This window comes from Macrotis lagotis, chromosome X (assembly GCF_037893015.1).
Source record: "Macrotis lagotis isolate mMagLag1 chromosome X, bilby.v1.9.chrom.fasta, whole genome shotgun sequence".
Classification (NCBI taxonomy): Eukaryota; Metazoa; Chordata; class Mammalia; order Peramelemorphia; family Peramelidae; genus Macrotis; species Macrotis lagotis.
Genome location: NC_133666.1, coordinates 111,647,027 through 111,668,936, shown reverse-complemented (window position 1 = coordinate 111,668,936; position 21,910 = coordinate 111,647,027). Strand labels below are relative to the sequence as shown.

At 36.0% G+C, this 21,910-nt stretch overlaps 2 long non-coding RNA genes across 5 annotated transcripts in view; one reads left to right on the top strand and one right to left on the bottom strand.

Moving 5' to 3' along the window:
- The window catches only part of LOC141503425 (uncharacterized), a 131,745-nt gene that overhangs the window by 1,856 nt on the left and 107,979 nt on the right, over positions 1 to 21,910 (top strand). The window lies entirely within an intron of this gene.
- LOC141503426 (uncharacterized) overlaps positions 5,115 to 21,910 on the bottom strand; it is a 48,952-nt gene continuing 32,156 nt past the window's right edge. The window contains exons 3-4 of the long non-coding RNA XR_012472840.1: positions 12,159 to 12,347; positions 5,115 to 7,406 (exon numbers count right to left, since the gene is read on the bottom strand). This is a non-coding gene — a long non-coding RNA (uncharacterized LOC141503426). The remainder of the gene's footprint in view (positions 7,407 to 12,158; positions 12,348 to 21,910) is intronic.

Below are 21,910 nucleotides of genomic sequence, written 5' to 3'. Positions count from 1 at the left end.
TTTTAGAAAAGTAGGAAAATTATTGGATCTCTAACTCTCCTTCCTCTGTGTGTTGTTCCCTGCGTGCCCTCTCAAGATAGGGTACAATTTGAGATATTTGGAGATTAGAATGGACCTAGTATCCCAGGAGTTAATCTTGTTCCTGCACCCTTAAAGGTGGATGTGCCCGGTGTTGTTCTAGTCAGACAGAGCACTGAAGGTATTCTGAGTTTGGTTTATCCCACTGTGGAGAGTGGGTCATTAGGAAGGAGGTTTAGCTGAAAATCTGATTGATGTGTGTTTCCTTATCTAGATGTTAGGAGAATTAAAATATGGGAAAGGCTTATTTAGTACCAAAGGCATCTCCTTTGGGTCAGGTGATATCTAATTGGAAGGAATTAGACTTGCAGATTTTAAAACAAAAATATCTCATTAAATTCTGCACACAGGACTGGCCTAGGTACCATCTAAAAGATGAAAACTGGCCAATTCATGGCACTCTGCAATATGAAATTATTATAGAATGAGACAAATTCTGCAGAAGGACAGGGAGAGTTACAGAAACCAGCTATGTTCAAGCTTTTATGTCATTCGCAAGTCACCAAGAATTTATCAAAAAAGGAAAATATTAGTGACAAAATCCCTTATAAGTGAGGGAAACTTAGAGATATTCTCAATGATGTATTGTTATGCAGGCCCCCAAATTCAGCAGCTCCCCCAATTCCAGCTGCACCTCCAACTCCAGTAGTTTCCCTAGCTCTGCCAGAACCCCAGATCAGTTCTTCTGGCTTGGAAACTTTGACCAATCCCCCAACTCCTAGGTCTTTAAACCCAAGTGCCTTAATCACCCTAGCATCAAAATCTAGTGCTCCTTACAATCCAGCCTGAGAAGCCTTAGCTGAAGCTCTGGGAACTCCCCCTCCCCATGCTCCTTTCCAGAGAGGAAGAAGTCAAAACCTCTCCAAAAGAAAACTTGCTTCCAGGCACGAAGCCGAACTGATTCTAAGCAATGAGGGTGATTTAAAAGGTTTAGATTTTTGAATTGAGGCCCTCTCAAACTAGGAGAGGGACTGCTTATCTATTACCACCTCCCATACCTCTGGCAACCTCTGTTTCCCTCACACACAAAACCCATTATCCTTGGTTCACCCATGTCTCACTCTCCAATCTCGAGGATTTCCCCCTCCCATGATCCTCCCTCCTACTCAGCCTCCCCCGTTCCTTTGACTCTCTTGATCCCTCCCTGCATCCCTCCTTCACCTTCACCCTCACCTTTCCTTAACCCACCTGAGCCTCTGGCTCCTCCTTTTGACCTCCCTTCGCTAAATGATCCAGCTACTCCAAACCATAGAGAAATTCCTGTTCAACTGTGCACTTTAAGGGAAATTCTGGATGCTCAAGAAAGGATAACTCGTATCCATGTTCCCTTTTCAATGATGATTTGAGCCAGATAAAAGGGAAATTAAGGTTCTATTCAAAGGATGCTTAGAAGTTTGCTGAGGAGTTCAGAAAGATTTCCCTTCATTATGAACTATCTTGGGAAGCTGTAAATATCATCTTTTCCACTTGCTGCACAGATGAAGAGAAACAGAGAATTTGGAACTTAGCTCAAAGGGAGGCAGATTCTGTTGCAGACACAAGGGCAAGAGAGCCAGACAGGTTTCCCCCTGGAGCCATAGCAATTCCAGTAGCAGATCCCAGATGGAATTTTCAAACCAATAGGGACAGAGAAAAGAGAGATCATATGATATCTTGTTTGGTAGAAGGAATGAAAAAAGAAATTTTAAAAAAAATCAGTAAATTATGACAGATTGAAGGAGATAACTGAGGGTCCTGAGGAGAATCCAGCTATTTTTCACAATAGACTTGTGGAGGCAATGAAGAAACATATTAACTCAGACCCCTTTTGGGGGGAGCCTTATCTTAGGCATGCATTTTATCAGTCAGTCGGCACCAGATATACGTAAGAAAATTAAGAAGTTAGACTAATTAGACTTAGGTCCCCAGAAGCCTATAGCCAAATTGCTGGAGGTGGCATTTGATATGTTCAATAATAGAGATAAGCAGAAGAGAGGTCTCTTTGTGCCAAAGAAAAGGCAGAAAGAACAAACTGCCCAGATCTTAGCTGCCCTGACACAGACCTTGGACCAAGCTGGGGATAGGTTCCCTGGAGGTTTGGTCCATTTTCAATGTAATGGCATAAGTCATAGCTTCCAGGAATGTCCCTCTAGACATATCCCAAAGAAGTTTCATGGTTTCTGCCAATGCTGCCATGGAAGGGCTCATCGACCACATGAGTCCCCCACTGGGAACACCCCTGACTGCCCTGGTCCTAACATGGAGACATGACCATTCCCAGAATGGATGGGGAGATGCAGAGGCCTCCACTCAATGTCTAGTTCATCTTTCCTCCCTGAGAGAGGATTGGCTGGAAGCTGGGTTCAGCCTAGACTCCTCCCTTTCTGTCACCATGGCTGAACCCAAAGTCACACTAGAGGTAAGTTAATTAATTTCCTTATTGACACTGGGGCTACCTATTCACTTTTGCTTGATCATTCCTGTGAGCTTCTGCCCTCTACACATAAAATCATGGGCATTGAAGGGAAACTGAGGAAATGCTTATAGACAAGACCTCTTCCCTGTCAGTTTGAAGATCTATTGTTTGAACACACCTTCCTAGTAATCCCCTTCTGCCCTGCTCCCTTATTGGGAAGAGATTTGATGGTGAAGCTGGGAACTCAATTCTCTCTTGTTAAGCCCATGTACACTTTGTCTCATATTCCCTCAGAAGTCTGGGAAGAGATAGATCCTGAGGTCTAAAATATAAGTGTACCAGGAAGGGCAACCCATGCCACCCCTGTGTCAATCTGCCTTAAGGACCCTAACTCTTTCCCTCATAGGCCTCAGTCTTTTCTGACAATGGCCCAGCCAACACTGTTTGGCTGTTCTCTCTCTCTCTCTCTCTCTCTCTCTCTCTCTCTCTCTCTCTCTCTCTCTCTCTCCTCCTATGTCTTATAATCTTTTTAATAAATTTTGTTTTATTTCCACCCTTGCTTTCCTCAGTCTGAATAATGATTCCTCATGGACAGAACCAAACCCAAGTAGAAAGATTAGGACAAACCAGAGATAAATAAATAGGGGAGTAAATAGGGCTAGCTTTGAATGTAGGAATTTGTATAATCCGGGATAGTATAGGACACATTGTACTCTTAGAGATTGATCTGCTAATCATTTTAGAAGACTTGGAGGTCATTTCCAAACCCCTCCTTTAATTCCTATTGTTCTTTCTCTCTGACAACCCCCTATTCAAACTTCAATGTATATATCAGCTTCCTTCTGCAAAAAGCCTTCCTTCATTATAGTAGTCCTCATCAACCTCCCTTTCCTCCAGATTCCTAATAGTACTCAAAATAATAGGTGAGATACTTATGCTATCATGAAAAAATCATTTAATTCACCCAACCTCAACCTCCTCTATAAAGTCTAGAGTTAAAGTAGATAATCTATGGTCTAATCCAGTTCTGAATCCTATAATTCTGTGAAAGATAATAGAGTACATCTTGAAGCTATTTCTTCCTAAAAGAAGAAACTTGGGGGGGGGGGTAGCTAGGTGGCACAGTGGATAGAGCACCAGCCCTGGAGTCAGGAGTACCTGAATTCAAATCTGGCCTCAGACACTTAATAATTACCTAGCTGTGTGGCCTTGGGCAAGCCACTTAACCCCATTTGCCTTGCCTTGCAAAAACCTAAAAAAAAAAAAAAAACCCAAACCCTGGTTTTGGCTAGAATGTTATTTCATTAGTAATGGGACCTCCCTAATAATTTGGTCATCTAGAATCAGATCTCTATCCAAAAACAGACAAGAGATTAATTGATGTTTCTCTGGGAATCTTCATTTAAATGGGGATGCATAGGCAGAGCATGCATCCCTAGAATAAAAAATGGAGGCATGATCCAAAATAGAATAAAGCAATTTGCACAAATGAAAAATAAAGGAAGGGTATTCTGGGAAGATGGAGTAAGTCAGAAATCACCAGACTCTCTAGATTTCCTCCACAAAAAGAAAGTTAATATAGAGCAGTAAAAATAAAGAGATAAAGCAGTTGGCCTTGTAACACAATTTGACAGGACTTCAGAAAAGACAACCTTCGGGAACTCAGGTTAGGTTTGAGTGAAGTATAAACACCTCCAGGCTGGGTCCAACAAATCCAAAAAAAGCAGACCCTGGAGCAGCTGTCAGGAAGCTTCTTGGGGCTCAAGACATTTCACCTCACTAACTTTCATGTCTCAGTCTCAAGATTGCTCACCTCACAAGTTTTTACTTCACAAAGTGAGAGGGGGCACTGTTTCCAGGAGCCAGGTCCAGCAGTACTTAAAAGAGGTGATCCATGCTGTGACTGTGGGCAAGGAGGGGTAAACACATGCCCAGTGGGTACAGGAAGGCAGGAAGCAAAAGCATTGTCAGGATAAAGTAATTGGGAAGGAAAGGATTCTCTGAACAGAATTGAGAAAATAACAGTAAAGAGGATCTGAGGCCCAGAGTAGCATTACCCACAACTCAGGATTAAAACTTAATTAAATTAATAAACTGCTGAGAATAAACGAAAAAATGAATTAAGCAAAGGAAAAAGAATCCAATCATTGTTAGTAACATTGGTAAAAACAAACAAAAATCAAAAAAAAATCTGGGTTCATATTCAGAGGAGGATAGTAAAATACAAAAGAACACTTCTGTTGCAAAGGAACATCAAAAGTCACAAACCCAAAAAGAGTTCTTGGAAGAACTTACAAAGGAATTCCAAATTCAAATAACAGAAATCAAGGAAAACAGAAAAAAATAAAAGGAATCCGAGAAAATTATGAAAAATGAGGCCCAAAATCTTTATTTTTTTTCTTTTTGGTACTATTTAATTTTTTCACCAAATACATGACAAGACAATTTTAGCAGTCATCTTTTACAATATTTTGAGTTTCATACTTTTCTCTCTCCTTGCTTCTTCTGAAAATAGTAGGCAATTTGATATTATACATATGTAACACATATTTTCATATTAGTCACAGTTGTTAAAGAAGAAAAAATCCAAAAGGAAAAATAAATATGAAAAAGAATTAAATAAAGAAAAAATGTTTCTTATTGTAGGATTCTGGTTTTTGATCCACTCAGCTATTCATTTCTGTTTTATGGGAAAGTTGATCCCATTCACATTCATAGTTATGATTACTGTGATGGTTTCCCCCCATCTTATTTTCCCTCCTATTTGTCCTCTCTCTCCTTTTGTCCTTTCCTCACCTATGTTTTATCTCTATCTAATACTATCGCCCGCAATAGCTCTGGTGTGAGTCTGGACATGAATTTCCAAGAGTCAGGTCAGGTAAACAAATATCCAAACACGAAAGGTTGGGAAGTGAAAATCTACCAACTTTATTTTTGGAAACTCAGACTTTTTATAGCAAAAACTTATCTCAGGAATGACCAGTTAAAAAAGACCCAGTTTTACAAGTTCCTAGGTAAATTTACAATATTTGTTCATAGAAAAATGCATGCTTCTCTATCAAAGAAACCTTTTACAACCATCCTGGAAACACAGATTATCCTAGGTCAGGGTTCACTGGTGAGCCAATGGATCTATACAATGAGCAATAATCCACACATATCTTTGATGGACAAAGTCACCAAGTATATGTGACTATCACTCCCTGGGGCTGGCCCTCTACAGATTCCCCTTATTAGGCAAGCTGAAGCTTTAGGCAGTATGTTAGGACAACTATAATTAAGACATCTATGTTTTCTCCCAGTGACAAAAGGCATTTAATACAAATGGGAATAATATTCAATATCAATAATAATGCAAAGATACCAGGAAGCATGTTCATAATAAGTTCATAAAATGAAAAGGATGAAATCTATTAACAAAGTTAAACAAATTATCAATACTTGAATCCATTTCCATTCTAGGTGCCAATGCAATGTCATTAACAATTTTATGCAATTGATTCATATCCATAGTTATAGAATCATTATACGATATTCCATTCAAATAACCTTTATATTGTCCCATGGAATAAGTGAAGTGTTATATTTTAAAGAAGTAACACAAATAGCAGAAAATCTATAAACACATCACAATTGTTCATTACAGAGGTTTGTAATGCATTAATCAAATGATAAAGATCTTCATTAATTCTCTCCTGGGCATCTTCTGATAATTCTAGAATATTTTTAGCTTCCAATTTTTCCTTTATTCCCTACTTGCACAGAAATAGTCACGGAAGTAGCTGCTATAATGGCTGCTATGATACACATTGAAACTAACACATCTCTTCTGCCTAATTCTCTTTAATGTTTTTTACTAAGAACTCATCAGCAGGAGACATATACCAGCCTTCTACTTTGGTGGATATTATAGAAATTTTTGGTTTTCTTATCATGAAAACAACATCATCATCCTCCACTTCCTTATTTATATATGCTAGAATAGTGCAATTGTAACAGTTAACATTATATCTCCCTTTTTCTCTGATAATATTGACATCTTTGAAAGATCCTATCATGAAGGCATTATCTGGTCCTGTGCATGCAGTCACAGACAATTTATTTTCTGCATAAGATATTTTTGTCTAACATCTTATTCCATTGTAAATACCTTATCTCATCTATAGCTGCCATAGCCTTCCATATCTCTGAATTAGCTAAACCTATTTATGGGCATATAATTGGTTTAATATAGCCTGGAATACCCCATGGAAAACTCTATCAGGAGAATTCCTCACTTGAAGCAAAATAGAATGATCATAAATTCTTCTTTCTGGGGCATGACAGGCAATCCAGGGTGAAAAACATTCATTTTTGAAATTCCAAGCATGTAAATTTAAACAAGGAGATTCTGTAGGAATTATATTTCTTCCTTCAATACTTTCTACAAATGGAACTCCTGATATTTCTAAGGACATAAATGTTCCCATGTTGCAAATATTTGGATGAGTTGAATGTTTAGTTTTACTTAATTTAAGACATGGTTCAATCATACATGTTTTACAAAAACATATAGGTGTCACAGTATTTAAACAAGAAAAATTATGCCTAAATTTTCTTCTCAGCTTCTCTTCTTCGATATCTCCAGTAGGAACTTTGTTATATGCCAAATAAGCTGTATCTTCCTCAATTAATACAATTTCAGTTACACTCTCTCCCCATTGTAGAGCAGTGACCCATTGGAGGGTTTTGAACTTAAGTCCAATATGCAATTCCTTTTACAGTTAGAAAATTGTTCATGAATCATAAATTGTCCCATAAGTCCATTATGTATTCTCCTCTCATCTTTTCCTTTTCAATTTCGTAAGTGTAAGTTATTCATTTTCTGTGTTACTTGATTCATCTGGTCTGCATGGTCTGATGTTTCTTTCTGGTAGCCAGACAGTTTCTCCATCTGTGGACAAAACAGAAGGATACCCTCAACCCCAAGTTAATAATGGATCTAAGTAATTTTCATTGTTGATGCCTTAGGATCCTTCCACGTAACCATGCCCTTATCTTCATGTTGCATATCTTTAAAAAAATTTTTCTGCAGGTGTTAATTGTTTATCATTCAATGTTAAAAGCTTCATGTTGTGTATATAAAGTGAGATTTACTCTCCTTCCTTGTTTCCCCATTGTCCCTATATATTCTCCCTTCTTTTGCACTTCCAGAAATCTCTTAAGATTTTTGGGGGGTTTTTTGGTTTTTTTAGGATTTTGCAAGGCAAATGGGGTTAAGTGGCTTGCCCAAGGCCACACAGCTAGGTAATTATTAAGTGTCTGAGGCCAGATTTGAACCCAGGTACTCCTGACTCCAAGGCCGGTGCTTTATCCACTTCACCACCTAGCTGCCCCTGTTTTCTTTCTACTAAAGCTTGACCAGTGGGGCTATAGGGAATATCCGTAATATGTTTTATATTGTAATGTAGACAGAATTGTTTAAATGCCATAGAAGTATATTCAGGGCCATTATCTGTTTTTGTGGATTTGGCATCCCTGCAATAGCAAAACAATGGTATAAATGATCAATCACACCTTTTGTAGCCTCTGAACTATGTGCTGTTACCATTGCACATGAACCAAATGCATCTACAGTAACATGAATGAATTTCATTTTTCCAAAAGACATATAATGAGTCACATCCATCTGACACAATTCATTAGGAATCTGGTTTCTAGGATTCTTAGAATTTGGAGGGGTAGGTAAATATGGAATGCATAGTTGACAGGATACTGATATATTCCTTGCTTGCTCTCTGGTGATTTTAAATTCTTTCCTTAATAAAGAGGCATTCTAGTGAAACTTTTTGTGCCACTGCCTAGCTTGCTGTTTTACTAAGCTTATAAGAAGTGGAAGGGTTAATTAATTAGCCCTATGATTGCCTTCATATATGGGCCCAGGCAATCCAGTGTGGGAATGCATGTATTCAAAAAGGATTATATCTATCTCTTATAACTTGTTGTAATTCTTTAAAGAGTTGACATAATTCTTCATCAGTGCAATGTTTAATAAAAGCTGTTTTTATGTATCTGACCACATGATAACTATACTTACTATCTGTAAAAAATGTTAAGGGTTTGTAGCTGTTCTATTAATACCATTAATTAGGCATATAAGTCATTCTTTTGTTTTGATTTAAAAAATTATTTTTTGTAATTTGCATTTATACTTGGACCTACAGGTCTAGAATAAGAACAATACATTGTTCAAAAATTTCAAGAAACTTAAGAGTGTCATAACTTCAGATGTTTTCCTTCATTACCTCTATAGAGCAATCAATCATTAACTCCAGGCTTTGACAGTAAAATAGCTTATATTGATAAAACTAGATGATATAACTTTTCAACATCTTGCTCATCAGTAAATTGCCTTACTATGGGTTACATAATTTTTAATCTCCCAATCATTTTTCAAAGCCTCTCACATTTATTCAGCATTATTGGAAATAATTGCAGTTAAATTCCCAATTTCTTATACAATTTTCTTCAAAGGTTACCATTTTTGCTTTTTTTAAAAAAAATTAAATATTAACTTCTTAACCTAGATGAAGCATAATGTTTCCATGCTGAGATCTCATTCTCTTAAAGTTAACCTTATAACTAAATATTTGTTACACATAAATTTCTTTCACATCTCTGTTTTATAAGCTTATTTACCTCTTGTTCAAATACAGTCCTATTTTCAAAAGGAAAATAAAATTCTCTATGCATTAGTTTTATATATATAATAATTTCAAAAAAAAATCATTGTAAAACTTTTACCAATGCCAGGGTTACAGGATACATATATAATTTCCTCTTAAATAACAGATATTAAATAAGTTGCTTTGATCTTACCTATAAATATTCCCTTTAAGAAACATTAGGTAGAAAAGCACAGCTTTTCACAATCTCTGAGCCAAAAGACCTTGAGAAATATAACCTTTTTTGGCAAGGTATTCTCTAGTTTTCTTATAACAAATTTTTATAGAGGTGGTAGATGATACTTCAATTCATCCATTGTTTGCTACTGTAACACATTATTAAAATTTCAAAAACTTGTCTGAATCTGTTCTTGTACAATATTTACTAATTATACATACCACATTTCAATTTAAAATGTATATTCCCTTTACTCCCTAAAATTCTGTAGTACATAAAAATTTCTCAAGACCAAGTGTTTCTAAAACCTTTTATGTTTACAAGATTTTCTTTAAAGTTCTCTTAATAATCCTATATATTCCAAACTCATATTCAAAATTACTTTAAATTATTTTCCTTTTCAAAATATAAAAGTTTGCAAATCCTTATCTGTATCAGTGCTATTCTAACTTCTCAATGCTCTAACTTAAAAGAACTTTCTATCTTCACTGACAAAATTATGTTCTGGGAATTGGAGATTTCTCATTTTGAAATATCAAGGTGTAGTATGCACTGATTATTTACATTTCCTTTTTATCATTCCTTGCTCACCCCAAAATTTATATATATATATATATAATCATGCTAATTAAGACCAGTCTAAAAATAATTTTAGGGACAATTTCAATTTCTCCTAGGTCCCCTATAAGTATAATTTGCCAAATTAGTAAATAAAATTCTATTAGTCTATCAGACCAGAAAAAACACTAGAAAATAAGAGAAAATAATAGAACCCCTTATCCTCCAAAAACACATGATTCTCAGGAAAATCTCCTTTTTTGGCACCAATCATGAGTTTTGGAAAAGATGAAGATCTAATTTTGAAAAGAGAGAATGGAAAGAAGATTGGTCAATAAGAACACAGAGAACAGCAGGTCTGAGAGAGAGCTGAGAGTTTCTCTTTGCCTATATTTTAAAGGAAACATGTATAGACACATAAATGGAGTCAGAGCATCGAGAACCAGAGAGGCCTCCCCAAATCCAGGGAAATCCCACTCTGCTCTCACACTAGAGGGTCCCTTTAAAATTACACAAAGACAAACAACCAAAGGTGACAAATCTTCCAAGAAACTAGAGAAAAATGCTGAGAACTTTCCATTTTTCACAATACATTTTTCCATTCAAAGCATTTGATATCTAACACTTCTTGATTTTAATCATAAATAATAACTATAACTTTTGAGAAGTCAACAGTCGCTCAAAAATCCTTCAGCTTAATTGGAATATCCTCTGTCCCCTATCAGCTTAGAATAAACAAAATAAATTCAACAGCCCTAAATCTTTTCTAGGAGGGAGTCTTCTTTTTGTTAAATACTCAATCTTCCCATTATTTTTTGGAATAATCAAATTAGGTATTTTAAAATAAACCTGATTATCTTGTCTTTTTGAAATTAAACAGAATTTTTAAAAATTTAACATTTTATTTTATTTTATCAAGTCTTCATGAAACAATTCTCTCTCTTATTTACTGCTTTTTCTTAATTCCTCTCTCTCAGTTAACTTTAAGATCTAGATAAGCGAGCCATGAGCAAACAAGCTGTCTGATCTCTCATTCCCATTGCCTCCTTCTTTTTCAGGCAATTTTAGCCATGCCTGTTCATGTGCCTGTAAACTATACCCAATTTGATTATTTACTCCTGACCATGGACCAGTGCTAGAGAGCATTTCAAATGTTATCCTTAACCCTGCTGCTTCACTTTTAGCCTAACTAGTACAATTCTCAAAGAATTGAGTTTTCCACATAAAGTAATATCCTGGTATAAGAGTAGCTTTTGCTAACATGGTCCAATATTCTGAGGCTAATATTTGTCTACCTAATAATATTTCTATTATGTTCAAAACATATGGACTGGTGTTACCATATGTGCTTGTTACTGATTTTAATTCTCTAAATGTTTTAAAATCTAAATTATTGTATTCTCTCAAAACAATCCCTGGAATCCTTGGATCAGGTTTATCAAAAAGGTGAAAAAGAGAATAATGACTCTTTCATGTTCCATGGAATCTTCTCTCCCTTATCTATTGCTTTTGGAGTGGCTATTTGAACAATATTCATATGCCCCTTATCTTTGCTAACATTTTCTTCTTTAGATCATAAAGGAGGAGAAAGTGGGTTATTAGAGTTAGGAGGAGGTGATGCTGACTAGAGAGCCACCACCACCAGAAGCCCAGGAGCAGCAGCTGCCACAGCAGGATGAGTGGGTGGGGCCCCAGGATCCTGGAGTCTCTCTAGTACAAGTTCCTAAAGTGGGAGCCAGGAGGAGGATTCTCCTAGGAAGGTATGGCCCTAAGGCCTTGGCCTCCATACCCTTCCTTCCACTCTGATGCAGGCACGAGTCTGGAGATGGTGCTGGAGGTAAAAACCACCACTCTTTTTTACTCATCTTCCTGTTGAATAGTTGGAACATCTACATCAACTTATACTCTGAGTCAAAGGAACATCTCCAGGTGGAGTCACAGATTTTTAAAATATTCCACAATGAAAAAGATTCCTATAGGAAATGCCTCCTGACCTTCCTTTTTAAAATGTTTACTCATCTGTTTCTCCAGTTTCCCATTTTTCAATATGTAATACTCCTTCTGGAAACCAAGAAGAACATTTTTGTACACATTCACTAAATTCTTCCAATTGTTTTGTTGTTATTAACAAGCCTCTTTCCTTAACTATCTGCTTTAGCACTTTCAAATAATGTCCTCTATCCTTACACTGTCCTTGTCCCATTTTAATGCTCTCTGTTTTAGACTTGATGAAAAAATTATTTACCTTAATTGCTTGCTGTCCCTTTATGAGCGCTCTTTTGCCCTGCAGGTGTCCAGAATTTATTTTTTGTTTCAAGATTGATTCCCTTCCAGGTCCATCTGTCCATCCACCCTTCTGTCCATCTGTCAGTCCATCCATCCATCAGTCCCTGTTCAGGCACCAGCTATCGCCCACAATAGCTCTGGTGTGGGTCTGGACATGAATTTCCAAGAGTCAGGTCAAGTAGGCAAACATATCCAAACACGAAAGGCTGGGAAGTGAAAATCTACCAACTTTATTTTTGGAAACTCAGACTTTTTATAGCAAAAACTTATCTCAGGAATGACCAGTTAAAAGAGACCCAGTTTTACAAGTTCCTAGGTAAATTTACAATATTTGTTTTTAGTAAAATGCATGCTTCTCTATCAAAGAAAGCTTTTACAACCATCCTGGAAACACAGATTATCCTAGGTCAGGGTTCACTGGTGAGCCAATGGATCCATACAATGAGCAATAATCCACCCATATCTTTTATGGAAAAAGTCACCAAGTATATATGAATATCACTCCCTGGAGCTGGCCCTCCAATCTAGCCTCTCTTCTGTCTTCTACTTTTACTTAATAAGCTCCCCTCCTAATTCCCTGTGAGGTAAGATAGATTTCTATATTTAACTGATTGTGTCTATTAATCCATCTTTAAGTCAATACTGATGAGACTAAGATTCAAGTGATATCTATCATCCACCCTTATATCTTCCCTTCCACTGTAAGATCTTTTTTATCACTTCACATGAAATGATTTACCATTCTACCTCTCCCTTTCTTTTATACCTTTTGTACTCTTTCTCATCCATTATTTATTTTTGTCATTCCCTCAAATGCACCTTATACTTACATATAACCTCTGACTATGCAAATTTCTTCTAGATGGATTATGAGTAGTACAATTTGTAAGAAGTGCAAATCTCAGTTTCCTGTGTAGGGATTAAACTACAATTCAGCTCCATTGAGACCCTTATGTTTTCTTTTTCCTTTTTTTGTCTTTTTTTAGGCCTCTCTTTGTTCTTGATATTAGAATTCAAAATTTTTTGTTCATTTCTGATCTTCTTTTGAAAGTTTGAAATCCTTTTTATTTCATTGAATTACTATTTTTACCTTTCAGAGTATTATACTTAATTTCATAAGGTAGGTGATTCTTGGTTGTAATTCTAGTTACTTTCTGTAATAAAGTAACCTCTGATTCTTAATGTTGTAGCTGCTAAGGCCTGTGTAATTGTGACTCCCTGATATTTGAATTGGGTTTTTTTCCCCTGCCACTTGAAGTATTGTTTCTTCAATTTGGCTATAATATTCTTTGAAGTTCTTTTTTGGGGATCTCTTTTCTGAGGTAATTGGTAGATTCTTTCAATGCCTATTTTGTTCTCAATTTCCAGGATATTAGGGCAAATAATTTCTTGAAAGATTCTGTCTAGGACCTCCTTTTGATTAAGACTTTCAAGTAATCCAATTATTCTGAGATTAACTCTCATGGATCTGTTTTCCAGGTCAGTTGTTTTTCCATTGACACATTTCACATTTTCTTGTAGTTATCATTCTTTTGAATTTGTTTGAATGATTCCTAATGTCTCATAGAGTCAATAACACTTCCCCAATTTTAATTTTTACAAACTTGTTTTGCCCAGATTTTTTTTACTTCCTTTTCCATTTGGTTAATTGGATTTTTCAGGAAGTTGTTTTCTTCAGTGAATTTTTGTATCTTCTTTTCCATGTAGTCAAATCAACTTTTTAAACCTGTTATCTTTTTTTCAGGTTGTTGACTTTTTTTCATAATTCTCTTGCATTTCTGGTATTTATTTTGCCAATTTTTCTCCTAGCTCTCTTTAAGCTCCTTTTGCTGGGTTGGGACCACTTCATATTTTTCTTTGGGGTTTTACCCCTGTTTGTTTTAATGTTTTATTCTTCTGTCTTCTTGTGTCTTGGTCTTCCCTATCACCATAATGACTTTCCATGGAAGACTGGAACTAGCCTCTAACCAGTGGGTGGCTGGAGTCAAACAGAACAGGCCAGAGATAGGAGACTCAGGAATCAAGCAGAAGTTTAATTTATTTTAGAGTGAAGACAACAGCTTGCAAAGAGGGACATATGAGCTTTAATGGGAGGGACCTGAAATGTGGGAAGATCACAATATCTATACCTATGGCTATGCAGTGAGTTATAGCCCTGACAATGAGGGGTAACATCAAAAATGCAACAAGTTTGATTCATTATTTAACTTCAGCAGCAGCACTTGGATACTATAGGTGCTTGTCCAAGCTCAGAGATTACTTGATGCTGATGGGAAACAAAATTCTGGAATTTTGTTGTGACTGAAAGCATCCAAGGTCAAATCATCCAGAGGGTAAGAACAAAGGATTATTATTATGCCAAACCTCAGGTCACTGCCAGCTTGATGGGTCTTAGCTGGGACAACAGCAAGAGTCTCCTAATAGCTTGACATTTTTCTCTCTTTTAGTCAAAGGCACATTATGAAAGAATCCATCTCCTTGTGGCCAATATAAAGGAGAGGCATGTTTAATCCAAGATACTTGTTGGGTCAGGAAGAGATGTTGTCCAAGGTGTTAGTTCTTTGAGGGATTAAGGATGTGTGTCTCAGGCATCATTGTTTGACATTGCTTGATTGCAAGCAGAAAAAGAGGTGGGAAGAATGTGCCAAAAAGGTGGAGGGAGAAAATGCCAACACACACACACACACACACACACACACACACACACACACACACACACACACACTTGAATCAGAGGTTTGGTAATTGGGCACTTTAAAAAAAAAAGGAAGAAGTCACTATACTCAACCCTTATCCAGAATCTTAGGATAATTGTCTCATCTAGGTGTTGGCTACTTCTAGATTTATGCTAGACAAACCCTGAGGTCCTTGGAGGATTCTCCTATCCTCTTAGGAGCAGGGGCTTTCTTCAAATGATCCAGGAATCCTTACCCACAAATCTAGCACTGTGGAAGTATTCAGAAGTATTTGCTAAGGGCTCTTAGATCAGTCAATCAATCCTTGGATCTGAGTTTCTGGTCAGTATAACAAATCCTTAATTAAGAGTCTCTAAACAACACCTAAAGATGATCCAGTTTCCCAACCACACAGGGCTATTTTCAAACAATGCAATAAAGTTTTTCTCACAATTCTCTATATTGCAAAATTACATTGGGTATAGATTAATGATTTAGAGATCTTACAGTAGTCTAGTTCTGAAAGGAAAAAATATGCATATCACCAAAGTAAACAAGAAAATTTAAACATAAACATTTTGAAACCAAAAAACCATGTAGTTATTTGGTTCCTAGGAAGTTTTTCTTAAACAATAGGCTTTTATTCTTGGGACAACTTTAAAATGGGCTTTTCCTCTCTGGTTCCAAATCTATATGTGCTTTGTTGTTTTTATTCTTACATAAATCCTGAATGTGATATAAGAATCTTTAAAAAATTTATGAGACATTCTTCTATTTTTTAGTCAGCACCAGATAGTTTTGGTACTTCTCTTATTGCTATTGCTGGAATTTCCAATAAAATATTGAATAATATGTGACAGTGGACATTTTGTTTCACAATATTGATCTTACCAGGAAGACTTCTAGCTTAACCCTTGCTTGTTGATGGTTTTAGATAAAAAAAAATGCTTTTTCCAAGTTGATATAAAATCCAATTTATACCTATATTTTCAAATATTTTTAATAAAAATAAGTGCTGTTCTTTAACAAAAAGATTCCCTTTCTCACTCCTACTCCCTGTTTTTACTCTTCTGATTTTAGGTGTCAGTATTACATTTAGTTCATAAAAGAAATTTTGGTAGAATTTGTTCTTTACCTATTATTCCAAATAATTTATTTAATATTGGAATTAGATGATCTTTAAATGCTTGGCAGAATTAACTTGAAAATCTATTTAGTTCTAGTTTTTTCCTCAGGAAGCTCATTTATAGGTTATTCTATTTGTTAAAATGATCAGATACTTTATAAAAGGAAAAATAATTTCACTTTCTTTACCATTATAAATGTAATTCATATATAAAATCCTTAATTACTAGTCTATAGTCCAATTTTTAGAACTTATTACTAAAACATATTCAAAGACTGAATTTCCATGATAATTAAATTTTGGAAGTCAATTATATAATCCATATATATAATATATATATTATTTATATATATATATATATATATAGTTCTTAGAGAAAAAAGTCTAATTCTGCTACTTTTATCATCATTTACTATTTCATTTAATGAGGAAACTTGCACATTACATCTTCATCTTATTATCTTATTTAAATACTTCCCTCATAGGAGGATATCATCCCTATAATATAATTTGATAACAAATACAGGTTTAAAATTTTTAAGATGTTTCATACTTGAATCCTATAATAGTATCTCAGATATGTTCCAGGATCAATTCAATAGATTTAATGTTGTACTTACAAAACTCCTTGATTATAGAAATTTGACATAAAAGAAAAAATAAAGACATATCATAACAGGGGAACACTGTTAGGGGGAAAAAATTCCTTAGCTCTGTTTGATTCCAGGCATGAAACATATCTGACAGCCAATCATGTTAAAGGTAAAGTTTAGGATTAACCAGATGAAGAATTTTCCTTTTTAACAAGGAAACAGCACATTCTAGATATCTACCTTTAACAGTTCCGAGTCTGCAGGATATGCTGTTTTCTACTATTGACCTCATGACAGTTCTTATAACTATCCCTGTAATCAAAACTTAAAACAATAGTAAATTACAATCCCATGAATTTTACCTTAAATAACAAAATTTCACTCACCATAACATAAGGCTTGAACATTTTTTCTGATGTTTCTTTAACCCTAGTATTTCATTTATCTTTTACTTACAAATTAAAGCTATCTATGTCCTGGGGCTTCAGACATTTAGCAAATATCTGATAGTTTACTCATCATTAATATGTTGAAGCTATACTTTAAACCACTCTTTACATTTTCATATTATCCAAAGTTTTCAAATGAAATTTGCTATTATAGTAAGTAGTAATTGTAGCAGTAGTAGTACAAATCCTAGTCCTAGTACTAGGACCAGTACTTATAATAATGTGGTAGCAGCAGCAGTTGTTTTATAACAAAATATACTACATTTAATATTTAACAGCTTTCAAATATCTAATTTTTATCATTTTTTTAAAAGACCCAATTCATGTGTAACAACATCCTGATTAAAATGGAAATTTTGTCTAACAGCATTTCTGGTTTGCAATGGTCTTTCAAATTTTACAAAATAAATTTAGAAATATAATACAATTTAGAAATATAATAATAACACAAACAGTAAACCAGATAATATTAATTGCATTTCCATGTTATAACATGTAAAAATCATTTATTTTATTACCTGTGGCATTTTCAAACCATTTTAGAGTTTCAAAGCATGGAATAAAGACATTCAATTAAAGATATATTAATACCATATGCCAGTCTCTGTGTTAAGCACTTTACAACTATTATAGCATTTTGATCTCACAATAAAAACCCTGAGAGCTGAGTACCATTATTATTTTTTTTGTATAGACTGGCTAACAGAATTAAGAAGACTTGATTGAGATTACACAGAAAATAAGTTTTTGCAACTGGAACAGAGAAAGGTGGGCTTTCCAAAAGCAGAGGCTGTCTGTCACTCTCCCCTCACCTTGAAAGGCCATGCTTGGTGTGACCCAGGGGCACCAAATGGGAAGGATCTGCCAAGGGCTAGGCCTGCCTTGGATTCACTGACTGACTAGGCTTTGAGAGGCTGTGGCAAAAGACACTAATTAGGAACTGGAATGGCTTATCCTAGAACCTTCACATTCGTGGTAGCCCCTGGTAGCTGGGCAAATCAATTGCTGGCTGTGGTGCTTGACCCTCCCCATCCCCAATAGCTGTAGGCACTGCTGGGGCTGTTGCCATTTCAAGTGGCAAACTGTTTGGGCAAAGTGGGCAGGTTGTAATATATCTGGGTGATGTCCCCAGACTTGTCTAAAAACGCAGGATGGAGGTTGACCAGGGGAAAAGGGCTTTTGAAGCCATTGCCAATGTGAGATCCCATTATAGTTTCTAACCCTTGGTGGAACAGAAAGTAATTCAAGTTTCCTTAAAATTCTCCAGCAATTTCTTTAATTGCAACTTAATAGAGAGATATGGATTGTAATGGTTTTCTTAGCAATTTCCATAACAGAGATACACTTGACTTCAGAGAATGAGTGAGGAAGGTGGGGGGGGGGGGGGTGTTTACTGCAAGTCTCATCTAACAAAGGTATGGAACTAACTGAACATTCTCACAGACTTTAGGGACCTGAAACTGAAACAGAGCAGGTAAAATCCCCCTGACTTGCAGAGACTAGAATCAAATAGAGTAGGCAGACACTGTTGATTAGGGGAACATGCAGAAAGGATTGTCCTAAATGTATCATATAATATCCGCCCTCCTTTTACCATCTGTTCTCCTGTCATCCCTCCCCAAAGATATGTTTGCCGAGAGATTGGGGCTGCTGGGAGGATCCTTCACTTTCTGGGATGCTTTTCCTTTTTTTTAGAATCTACTTTAGCCTTTATTCTACATTCTGTCTTTCAGTGACCTGTTTTTCTTTTTACAGTAAAAACAAACTTCTAGTTTTTATCTCTTGTTGCATAAAGAGACCATACTTTTCTTTCAGGGCAGTTGCAAGAAAAAAAATTTTAGCATTTCTAAATTCTTTCTTAATATTTATATCCTCCTTTACCAGAGTGATTATCAGCCAGGTTTCAGTCTCATGGAACAATCCAATATCAGAATGTTGCCAATTACAAATAGTCAACCAAATTTGTTTAGAAATGGGCAAGTAAAGATTATAGACAAAATAGGATAAAACTGAATTGTCAAGAAAGGGTTAACTACAGGTTGCTATAAGGTGCAAGCCATTTACTTTTTTTTTCCTTTATTCACTCTGGGGTTATCGTTAAACTAGCTTTCATTCATTGTCCTAAAACAATGAAGCTATAAATCTTACCAATTACTTTTAAAACTTTTATAAGATTAAATTCTTATTTTTTCTTAAAACAAATTTAACATTCTTCAAAATTTACTAAGATGTTTCAGAAGGGAAATTCAAAGTCTCAGGATTCTTGCAATTTTAAAATGATTAATTTCCAAACCTCTTAATGATTCATCTCCACGTCACCAGAATCTGCCAAATGCTTTTAGCTGTTCTACTAACTTCGATTATCTGACTTAATTTCTGTAATGCCAACTTGGCCAATGTTGAAGTGACAGAAAAAATGTCTTACAGGATTTTTTATCCTCCTCCCACTCTTTTTAGAACCTTAGCTCACACAAAAATCCTAAAGTGGGAGTTAGTCCTTGCTTACTGGGATAACCGTTTCAGCCATGAAAGTTGGTTAATATTTCAGTGTTTTAAACACTCTAGCTAAAGTCCTTAGAAGTTTTTCTGGATGGTTTCATTTAAAGTTTTTCAGGATAACAGATAACATAAACATGACACAGACATTTTACAAAGACAGAGATCCAGACAGAATGATAAGACACATACAAATGGAACCAGTTCAACAAAGGCACACAAGTTACCAAGGCATGTAGTTAGATACATAGGTGGAATTTTACAGGGGTATAGAGGGAGGACCCAAATTCACAGAGGCATACAAAGATTACAATGAACAGAGGTGTGCACATAAGGATATACTTACCAGCAGAATTTTGGGAGTTTTCCTCAAAGAGAAAGGCAAGTTCAATTTAAGTATGAACCCAAAGATTGGAGCAGGAACAAGGGCCAGACTCTAGAGAAGCAAATCTCTGGTGGCAGCTACTGGTACTAGAGAATCCAATGACTTAGTTCCATGTCCAATTCCTCTTCTGAGAACCATTAATGTCATTGGATTAGGACCAGTTACCAACCAGTGAATGCCAGGAATTGAGTTAAACAGGTCAGAAACAGAAGAGTAAGGAATGAAAGGGAAGTTCAATTTATTTCAGAATGAGGAAAATGGCAGACACATATGCAAGAGTTCTACCCTTAATGAGAGGGAACGGAGGAAATGTGGGGAGATTCAATATATATTCCCATGACTACACAATTGGACTGTAGCCCTGAAAATAAGGGGTAACAGTAGCAATGTGACAAATTTGATTCATTGTAGAACTTCATGATCAAAAAATAAGCACTACAGGCTCTTGTCCAGTCTCAGAGATGGACAGATGTTGGTGGAAAATAATTCTTGGACTTTGCTGTGGGTTGAGATCATCCAGAAGACAAGCACAAAGGATTCTTTTTATGCCAAACTGAGGGCACAACCTGCTTGCTGAGCCTTAGGTATGGAAAACAGAGTGTCTCTTAATATCTTGCCAAGGGTCTTGTTATTTTTTCTCATCTAGTTTATTTTATTTTATTTATTTAAGGCAATGAGGTTAAGTGACTTGCCGAAGGTCTCACAGCTAGCTAGGAAATTATTAAGTGTCTGAGGCTGGCTTTGAACCCAGGTCCTCCGGACTCTGGTGCCAGTGCTCTATCCATTGTGCCAAATAGCTGCCCCCTCATTTAGTTTTTGGCCTTTTGCTTTCTGTTAAATTTAAGCCCTGTTCCCAGGTGAAAGGGACCTTGTCTCAGATCTCTCGTGTCAGTGGCTGCAGGCCCTGGCTCTTTACCAGGGCTGCACTGATGCTATCCTAAGGTCCACAGAACACTCTTATGTGTTGCACTGAGAGGTTGGAGTAGAAATGACTAGGGCTTTTAGAGGCTATAGGGTTCTGGCAACTCAACAGTGCTGAGCTTGGGTCCTAGTGATAGTGCCTAGGATGTGCTGAGATTGATGGGGTGTTCCTACATTTTTCTAGAGCTATAATGAAGTATGTGGTGGTTCTTAGAGATGGAATCTTCCAGTTCCCCGGATATGCTAAGGCAAATGAGGGGTCCTGGTTATCATCTGGCTATTGGCATTTGCCTGCTCTACCACACTGAGTGCTCAGGATCTCCTACTACTTTGCTGAGGTAGGGCTTGCAGCTATCTTGCTGTGATATTTCCTGTCTTGGACTATGAGGTGAATATGGAAGAGTTGTAGTGATTTATGGCTCCTGTAGTGATCTTGGCTCCTGGAAGTCAAATTTAAGAGATTCAAAAATCTTAAGGGAAAAAAAAATAAGTCCTGGAAACTAGAACTGAGCAAGAGGAATCAGATGACCTTACAAGACAGTAAGAAAAATAAAACTAGAAAAAAAATTGAAGAAAATCTGAAAATCTCATTAGAAAAACAACTGACCTGGAGAATAGATTGAGAAAAGACAATCTAGGAATTGTCAAACTACCTGAAAGCTATGATAAAAAAAAGAATCTGGACAGAATATTACAAGAAATCATTAAGAATTGCCCTGAAGTTCTAGAAGAAAAGGCAAAGTAGAAAAAAGGGAAAAAATACAACTGAAAGAGACATGAAGAGGAAAACTTGCGGGAATGTAATATTTAAGTTTAAACACTCACAGGTTAAGGAGAAAATAATGCAATCAACAAGAAAAAAAAAAGAACTTAAATATTCCAGAAATGCAATTGGGATTTCACAAGACCTAACAGCATTTACTCTAAAAGAGTGTTCTTAGAACGTTATATTTCAAGAGCAAAACAGCTGAGGTTGCTGTGTCCAAGAACAACTTAACTAGGAAAGATGTTTGCTGCTTCCTGGGGAGTCAAAAGTTGAAAAACAAATGCAGGCACTCCCTCTTTA